Source organism: Paramacrobiotus metropolitanus, unplaced genomic scaffold (genome assembly GCF_019649055.1).
Source record: "Paramacrobiotus metropolitanus isolate TYO unplaced genomic scaffold, Prichtersi_v1.0 Parri_scaffold0000001, whole genome shotgun sequence".
In the NCBI taxonomy this organism is placed as follows: domain Eukaryota; kingdom Metazoa; phylum Tardigrada; class Eutardigrada; order Parachela; family Macrobiotidae; genus Paramacrobiotus; species Paramacrobiotus metropolitanus.
The window spans coordinates 1,409,945-1,419,899 of record NW_026570221.1 but is presented as its reverse complement, the minus strand read 5'-3'; positions in this window follow the sequence as shown (position 1 = coordinate 1,419,899).

The window sequence follows — 9,955 nt, the reverse complement described above, 5'->3', positions numbered from 1 at the left end:
TTTTTGCGTACATCGATGACATCATCTTCTTCGGCCGGACCTTCGAAGAATTCAAGGAAGCCTTCCGAGCCACCCTGGACTGCCTACTTGAGGCCGGATTCACCATCAAACCCTCGAAGTGTGAGGTTGGAACGGACAAGCTACCGTTCCTCGGACATGTCCTCAGCAAAGCCGGAGTCCAGACCGACGACGAAAAGGTAGCGGCTATTGCACAACACCAACCCCCACGAACAGAACGCCAATTGCGGTCGTTCCTCGGGTTGGCCAACTACTATCGGAAGTTCATCCGCAACTACGCTCAGCGGACATCGAAGATGTATGAACTCCTTCGGAAGACTAATTCCATCCGGACAGATTGGACGGACGACCATACAGCGGAGTTCAACGGCATCAAAGAGGCTTTAACCACAGCCCCGGTACTCGCAAAGTTCGACCCGACCAAGAAGACGGTAATCGAATGCGATGCCAGTGGAGCCGGACTTGGCGCGGTGTTGTCGCAAGAAGGACACCCCGTAGCATTTGCCAGCCGAGTTCTCCACGGAGCCGAAAAGAACTACGGAGTCACCGAATGGGAATGCCTAGCTGTAGTTTGGGCCGTCCAGAAGTTCAAACACTTCATTGACCATGGACCCTTTACTGTTAGAACGGATCATCGAGCCTTGCAGAACCTGATGCGGTGTGAGTCCAACAGACCCGGCATCAACCCCCGGCTAACTCGGTAACTCGGTGGGCTTTGGCTCTGCAAGGGAAGGACATCACCATCGAGTACAAGCCCGGAGTCTTCTGCGACAATGCGGATGCTCTGTCTCGGTGGCCCCTTGAACGACCTGATGATAATGACCCCCATGAAGAATTGGACCAGGTACCCAACTTTAAGGACTTCAAGGATGAGATGAGAATAAGGTCCCTCCGGGTACAAAGACATGAAATAAAGGAAAAGAGCCGAAGACATCCGGACCTCATACTCGAGCCGGAGGATGGACGGATGAAGCTAAAGTAAGGTCTCTCCGAGTGGCAGCTGAATGGAGGCAGACCACAAATATGCGTCGCCCCGTTCTGAAAGCAACTCCGCTGCCTGGATGCAAGGTCATCTCCGACTGGAACGACCTGTCCACCCCAGATGTACGGGTAATCAACGTAGTCGTACCGGACGATCCGGGCTCACAAGGCGAGTCGAGGGTCGGAACCGCAAAGGTACGGACTACCGAAGTCAACGGACCGGAGGCTCCGGGTTCACAAGGCGAACCCGAGGATGAAGAGGAGAAACCGGTGGAGTCCAACAAGGAGCTACGCAGACTGCAACTCCGGGACCCTCACCTTCGGAAGCTGATCGATGAACTTGAGAACCAAGACCAGCTTGACCACAAGTCCAAGCTGTTGGAACATTACCAGATGAGCGGAGGTATACTGTACCGGCTGACCACCCACAACACCAAGTTGGGACGACGGTTCGTGGTCCCGCTCTTCATGCGAAAAGGCATTATCCGAGCACTTCACGACGGAAAAACCGGTAACCATTTCGGCTGCGTGAAGACACTGGAGGCAGCGAAGCTTCGGTACTACTGGGACCGGATGCTATCCGATGTTCACGACTATGTGGATAACTGCCCCCGGTGTACCTTGGTGAACAAGCCCCGGACTAAACCACCTGGTAAACGCCAGAAGTTGGAAGTAGGTGAACCTTGGTTCCGAGTTTACGCGGACTTCAAAGGACCTTTACCTCGGACTGAGTCGAAAGGCTACCAGTACATCGCGGTCGTCAACGACCAGTTCACCAAGTTCACCATAGCCCGAGCGACCAAGACTAACTCGGCGAAAGAGTTCGAAAAATTCTTCGTGGAGGATGTCGTCTTGAAGTACGGCATGCCAACCCACCTTCATACCGACCAAGGATCCCACTTCACGGCTAAGACCTTTGCCAAAGTGGCTAGGATCTTCGGGATCAAGCATACCATCAAGCAACAGCCTACCACCCAGAGGGTCAAGGCCAAGTCGAACGTTCCATGCAGACGATCTGGGACGGAATTCGGAAGGAATGCGACGCCAAGGATGGTCACCGATGGCACCGGAACCTACAGTACGTAGTGTGCGGAATTAACCGAGCAAAACACGCGACCACCGGCTTCTCGCCCTACTACATGCTGTATGGACGTGAGATGACCATACCCCAGGACGTCATCACCGGAACCAACGCACCGGAACATTACACTGATAAGGAACAATACATCAGAAGGATGAAGGAACGGCTTCAGAGGGCTCACGACATCGCGAAGACAAACATCGATGAAGCCTTCGAAAAGGCCGCCGAACTTTACAACAAGAAGAAATCGGTACCGGACTTCCAGAAGAGGGACCTCGTCCTGGTAGAGTATCCCAATAAGGATCCTACCAGGAAGGAACGGTACGACGGAGTATGGACGGTACTCAACTATAAGGGACCCAACAACCTTTGGCTCCGCAACGTCGAGACCGGAAAGGAGGACGTCGTCGCCGTGGATAGATGCAAACATCATCCAAGCAACAAGCGTCGGCGGATCACGCGATCTTACGGCCAGAAGAAAGCCGAGGTAGCCCCGGGTAATAACCTTGCAACGGTGCCGTACCCCCATGAGGGTCAGCCCGCTCGCAACACCCGGGCCCGCAAGGCAAACCTAGCCGAAGAAAAGCCAAAGGAACCGGCAAAGGAGCCTCAGAAACCGGACTTAACGTCGGTTCAGGACCCCAATAAGGGTCCGTCCGACAAACCGAGTCCGGAGGAACCTCCTAAACCGAAAGGAAAACGTGGTCGACCGAGGAAGAAGCCCCCGTCGGACTTCGAGACACCAGCCCTGCAGGAATTGCAGAAGCAGGCTGTGATAGAGGATGAACCCGAGGCTGTCCCGGATAAGCCTAAGGACTTGGCCGGATCATCCGAGGCTAACCCGAAGAAGGCGGTGGACTTAGCCGCGAAACCCGAGGCTACCTCAACCAAGCCTAAGGAGCCTAAGTCACCAAAGGAAAAGCCGGCAAAAGTGAAGAAACCGGTGAAGAAGCGACCTGACACACCGGTCCCGGCAGCATCAACCAGCAATGCGGTTGAACCCCCGGCTCCGAAACGGAAGTACGGGACGGCCAAGAAGCCTAAGTTAACGGCGCAGGAGGTACTTGAAGAAGCTCAAGTGGCCGAAGATGAAGCACACAAAGATATCCTCGACAGAATTGCCGAAGGAAGGGCAGAACCGGTCAAATCGACCAAACCAGCAAAGAAGCCCAAAACAACAAAACCCACCACACCACAAACATAGGGCCATAGTTAACTTAGAATAAGTTAGGACTTAGCTAGGACATAGTTAAGAATGGACCTTTGGTGTCGGAATGGAACCTCTTCAGTTGTGCATGGAATCTTCAGTTGAACTTATTCGGCCTTATCAGAATGCTAACGAGCCGTATCTCCTTTATCCTAATAGCCTCCTATCACGATGTCTGACCGACGACGAGACCCTCCATCGAGTGGATCGAACAGTAGCCGACGCGACAACCGACGACCCCAGCCGTACCCGCACAACCGATCGGGTTCACGGGCAGAAACGCGTTCGGCCACCCAGACCCCTATCCCACAGGTAACAAATCCGCATGCGAACATAGCGGCAGATTCTTTGGCAGGTTTAACGGTCGGGTCACGGATGGTCACTCAACCCCGGACAATCCCCCTCCAGACCTTGCCACCGGGCACTATGCTCGACGAAACTGGACTTTTGGTGAATGTGAGCGCGGCCACTGGTCAGAATGCACCGGCAGTACCGATCGACCCAATAGGTCAGATCCGCCCGCCACTTCTACCGGGACCATTCATCCCCGGACCAGTTATGCCACCCACGGTACCATACATCCCGATTACGGTGACGAGCATCCAGCCGGCCCCAATAGGGCCGCTGATGACTCAAGCCGGGATAAACCCCATGCCGAACCAAATGTTCGCCATGTTCACTCAATGGTGTAACCAGATGGGTATGAACCAGCCACAAGGCGGCGCGGTCAACCCTCTGATGGGATATACCTTGGTCACTGGACCCATTGGAGCCTCGCAGCAGCCGACATTACCGGCGGCGCCACGGCAGGATGGCACAAAAATGCCTCCGGTGGTATCAGCGACGGCTCGGCCGGAACGTCAACGGACGCCATCCCCGTTCACTCGATACTACGAGGACGGAACGAAGGCCTTCTTGGTCCACATGTTGAAACGACTGAAGCCTCCAACATCATCGGCGGAAGTAACCCCGGCACAACCAACAGCCGGACCTTCGACAGCCGGACCCTCGACAGCCAGACCTTCGGCAGCCGCAATCACGGTTGAACCGATCTCGGCCGCATCTTCGGCCGGATCGCGAAGGCAGATCCGACCCTCGGAAGAACTCACATTGGGTCTTATGGAAGCTGAAAGTGAATGGACCATCGTCCAGCGCAAAATAGAAGCTCTCAAGTTGAGCGACCCTAACTTTGCGCAGGAATTGACCCGACTGAACTCGGAGATGAAGGAGCTGGAACAATACATCCAGGATACCCGGGCCATACCCGGGCCCGGAAGTCAACCTCCGAAACCCCAGCCTCGGAGAGAGGGCCAGCCTTAGCAACCGCAACTACTGGGGCTTCGGCTGGATCGACCAACCCTCCTCCCCACCCTTCGACGGCCGAAGTACACGCATTACTCGCACATACTAGAGCCGTGATCGAACAAATGCAGGACAAGAGGCTGCTCCAGGTCGAAGCCTCGGGGAACAGACCGAGACGAGATATACAGGCGTGGACCAACACCCTAACCACGGGAGTCGAAATACTCCGGAAGCTGGTGGCACAAACCCCTTTAACGGAAGACCAACTTCAGCAACTCCGAGATCATTACCGGACCTTAGACTCCCAAATGTGGGAGGCTTCCGACTATTACTGGACCTTAAAATCCCAAGCGGTACCCCCTCAGAGAGCGGATAATGTATCCGGATCAACCGCCCGCGGAAGAGAATGGGGATCAGCCGTCGCAACCACAACTATGGGGGCTTCGGCTGCAGCAACAAGAACCCCGGATAATCGGGATGCGAGCCCAAGCCGGCTACAGGTTTACGCAACCTTGAGGGAGTCGGACGACTTGGCCGAACGTCTCAACCGCGAGCACCGTGAAACCTTGCCAACCGACCCTCGATACTTGGACCAGGAATTGGCCATCAACCGTATCATGCACGATTCCTACATGCTCCGACGGTCAACCGAAGTCACTAACTTGACCCCGCAGCAGATTCAGCAGTCCCGGCAAGCATTCCGGAACCTGCGCAGGATCATTGATGACAATCAAAACCCGACGTCACCGACCCCGCGCAACGTAGCCAAGTCGGACGCACTGGTAGACATCCGCAAAACTCGGCAACAAGGACTCGTGCTCCTAACGGAACAACGTCGGCGCCAAGACCGATACCCCTTCGAATCGGAACAGTGGGCAGAAACTGAGAAACTCATTATTGAGATCCAATTGAAGCTCGGAGAAATACACCGCCTGAGCTATGACAAAATCCCAATAGGATTCCGTGACAGGTGGATCTTAGAAGGCGCGGTAGCATACGTAGAGCAACAAATAGCGACCTTCAATCTAACTGAGGGAGCCGGACCGGAAGGGCAACAACCGAGTCCCGCAACCCGCCAGGCGTATGACAGAGCCAGAGACAGAATGGCACTCTGGGAAAGAGTCAACCGAGCAAGGAGGCTCAACGACAACATCATAACGATGCTGATGAAACGCCGTGAACAGGCCTATAGCCTCAACGGACAAGAGGCGGCCCGACGAGTCTCCGACCTTATCACCGAGGTCAACCGGGAGTCTGCAGATATCACAGGCCTCGTATGGGAAGGGCTCCCAACAGGACCCTGGGAAACCCGCGAGCTCCCGAGACTTTTGTCTTCCATCGAGCGACGCGCCGACAACTACGGCATAGTCGTCTCCGATGATCCATCAAACCGGCCCGACGAAGCCGAAGCCAGACTTTGGAAGTGGCAAGAGATCAGAAAGACCTTAGAAAAGGGCCACAAGCTCAAGACCACCTTGGAACGGTCAGATCAATGGCAAGGAAAGCCCTACCACGGTGACCCAGAACAATCAAAGTGGTTCAGCGACCGGTGTAACCTGGAGAGTAACCTCCGCCATGTCGCCAGGCTCACTGAGGCCGGAATGCCAACAGCACCGGCCGACGTTCGGGAATTAGATGCGCTACTCGGATACCTCGGGAGACGCATCGCCGAAGAAGGTGACCTGGACTCGGACGAATACTCGGAATACAGCCCGAGCCGAAGCCACAGTCGAGAAGGGGAACCAACAGTGACCCCCGGCCCTGGCTCACACCGAAGTGTATCACCGATGTCGGAACCTCCGTCACCGATACCCTCACCGGACATCGAGATGTTCGATGACCCGCCGGAAATGGACTTCGGTATTACTATAACTACCGAAGAATTGCGGAGGGACTTAGCCGAAACCGAGCTAACAGCGGACCTTTTGACCCAGCGGATCGCCACGCTGCAGCCGGGTGACGACGTTACCCGACGGACCACCACCGAACAGCGTGATATAGCTCGTGGACACGCCGAAAAACTCCGGAGGAAGTTAGAGGAAAGAAGCCACAAGGAGGCTCAACCTCGGAACCCTGGACCTTTACAGGCCAACCCACTAGGGCCAATCCAACCTGAACCAGCCCCGACGGAGCAGGAAATCCAAATCATCCGTGACGACATAGCCCTCAACGAAGGCTATGTCCGGGACTTAACCGTCCAGGCTAACCAATTAGAGGATCGGACCCCGGCTCAGAAGAAGCTGAAGGAGCGGATCCAAGACCAGCATAAGATGGCCACAATGGACCTTGAGAGCTTAAGAGCTGACCTGGAAGTGGCATTGGCAAAAAGGGAGCATGAGGAAGAGAACCGCAAAACGGTTCCACCTCAGCCTCCGGCCACTCAGCCGACCCAAGCCTCGGCAAACCGGGCAACTCAGCCTCCGGCCAACCCGCCGACCCAAGCCTCTGCGAATCCACCGCAGCAACCGGAACGGCCGGTAGCGACCCAACAGGTTGCACCGTCTCAGCGTCTTTCACCACGCTCAGTAGTGCGGACGATAAAAAATATATCGGACCCGGGAGTCCTGCCGCCCGACGCTCAACCCTACATAGTTGAAGCCATGACTCGGGCAAATAATATCTTGACTGAGATGCGGACTCGCCGAGGCTTTTGCGACCGTCACAGCGCGGAATTCTTCAAATTGGATGGTGACATCACCGAAGTGGAGAATCACACCCGGGCAACCCGAATACTCCTACACCCGGAAACTCCGAAGCATCAGTACAACCAGGCTCAGCTGCAATCATGCGTGCTTTGGCTATCGGGCTTCATCCGGGACTATGAGGAAGAAAAGCAGGCTAAAGAACAGCGAGAGGCAGATCGAGCCTCCAGGGATCAGTCTCGGATCAGGCAGATCGAACCCCCAGAGCAGGGTAAATCTGTCCAATCGACCCGGAGACCGACCATCAAGCCACCCTCAACGGCTACCCCACCGTCAGGAAATTGGCCACTGGCAGTACCCGGAATGGAAGAAACCATTCGGCGCGCACTTCAGCGAGCCGAGGATGCCAGTCATGAGATGCATGCCCAACTGCATGCCATGAACGCCTGGGACCCTAGGGCGGCAAGGCTCGATGTTGACACCAATACCTTGGACACAAGCCGAAAAACCATTGCCACCATACTTACTCTATCGGCAGCGAGATCTTCGGACACCGAGGAGACCCTAATTCAGGCGCTGCAAGATATAAAGCGGATCACCGAGGGTTACTACCGTAACAAGCGACGCGAGGCTGCAGAGCGAAAAGCCCAACAGACTAAGCCATCTGCCAAACCAGCTACGCCGCCCGGTGAGCCCATGGATGTCCCACCCTTAGAAGGCGAAGAACAGAACCTCGAGCCCTCCACAGCGGAACGGGAAGCTTATACTCGGACACGAGACTTAACCCCGGAGCGACCGAGTACAAGTAAGGCACCGAGGCCAACAACATTGCCGGTACCCCCAACAGGCGGTTCGGCCGGGCCAAAACGAACGGAACAGGTGCTTGTCATCCGACGGAACAGGTGCTTGTCGTCCGACTGAACAGTCAGATGACCCGGAGAGAACCCCGGATGGTAGGGCTATCCATCAGCCCGGAGGCCCAGATTCGCCTAAATTCGCGAGGAAGCCTCGATCAAAGGATCGGAATGAGGATCAAGGCCCGAAACGGAAGCTGTTCTCATCACCACCGAGACAGGTCCGGACCCTCGAACAGGTCCGGGAGATCATGATGCGGGAAACGACTTCAAACCCACTGAAGTCCCGTCAGAAGGTACGACCGACGCCGGGAGAGAGCCACAAGACGGCCCCCCAGCCTTAGTTAGTATTGCGGGTCATCCAACCGGACTTAACCGCCACGGAACGAGAAGCCTTGGTTTACCACAATCAACTGGTAGACCAGATCAAACAGGCTGAATTTTACCAAGTCATCCAAGAGGGTGAACTCACGGGAGGACAAGTGGAGCACAAAATGTCGTCAAGAGATCGGAACCGCATAACCCAGAAGATCCTGGACTTTGCAGCCGATCGAGACACCATTATACGAAGGCTTATGGCCTTCCGAAGCAGCATGCAGGTACTTCGCCAACAGAAGTTACCGAGGGTGGTTTTGGACTATGTCCAGATGTTACGCAACCCAAGGATTAACCCGGCCGTATACATCCGTGAACCACCCCTGGAGGAAGGCCAAGTCAAAACCGACCTTGTCCGCGAAACCGAACCCGACAACTCGGGAGGCTATGATGACCCTAACGTCTATGGTGCGGAGGATAGCGACGAGGAGCGACAGTGGCAACAAGCCCTGTTGGAAGATCTCCGGGTAACATCAAGGCTCTCGACCGAGCCTCGGTCAACGAGTGGACGAATTAGGTCCCCGGTGAAACAGGTGTCCCCAACTAGGGCTCTGTCTCAACCGAACCGGTTACCCAGTATGACCCCTATCCAGCCTCCAACACCGAGGTTTTCCCCGAAACGGACCCCTCGGCAACCCTCCCAAGAACGAAGGGACACTTCGTCTCCGGCAAAACTGGAGATAGCGGCAAAAGAGCCGGGCAGCACAGCATCGATGTCAACCTCGGTGCCGGACATAGCAGCCGAAGTAACGGTTGAGCGTCAGGTACAACCGGCTGTGCAGCCCCAATTAGGGCCCGCGGTTAGTAACCAGACTCATCGTCAGTACCATAATGACCCGGCCATGGACTCCATAAAGGACCTGACCATGACCGAAAGGGATGATTGTATCAATCGGGCTGCGAGCGCGGAGCGTAACTACTATAACGCCCTCAAGAGTCGCCGCGACAATTTGCCTGACAACGACTCCAACGAGACCATCCGTGAGTACCATAACCTCACCGAACGGATGAAGGAGATTGCGCAGCAGATGGGCGATGACTATCAGAAGAAGCGGGCTGTCGCTATGGCAGCTGTGTTGGGCCAGTCGCTATGGCAGCCTACGAGTATGGCAGCCAGCGACAGTCTCTTCGCTTCCTCCATTTCTCCAGCGGATGGTTGACAACATCCAACAGTGGGACCGGGACTTAGAACGCTCGGCATCCCCGGAGATCGAAATGGAAGATACCCCAGTCAAGCGGAGGCTCAATGAGTCGGACCAGCTGGAACCTGGCTCGGCTAAACACCTAGCCGTGGGTCCCCAGGAAGAAATGTGGGACCATCACGTCGACACTGACGAGTCCGACCTACCAGCCCCGGATAACGTCCATTACCCGACCCGGACCCGGTAGTACCAGGCCAGCATGACCCTCGGTACGACCATGCACGCCGACAGGGCATTGCGGTGGAAATCCCACACCTGACGGAACGGACGAATTATATCATGGGAACCATGCA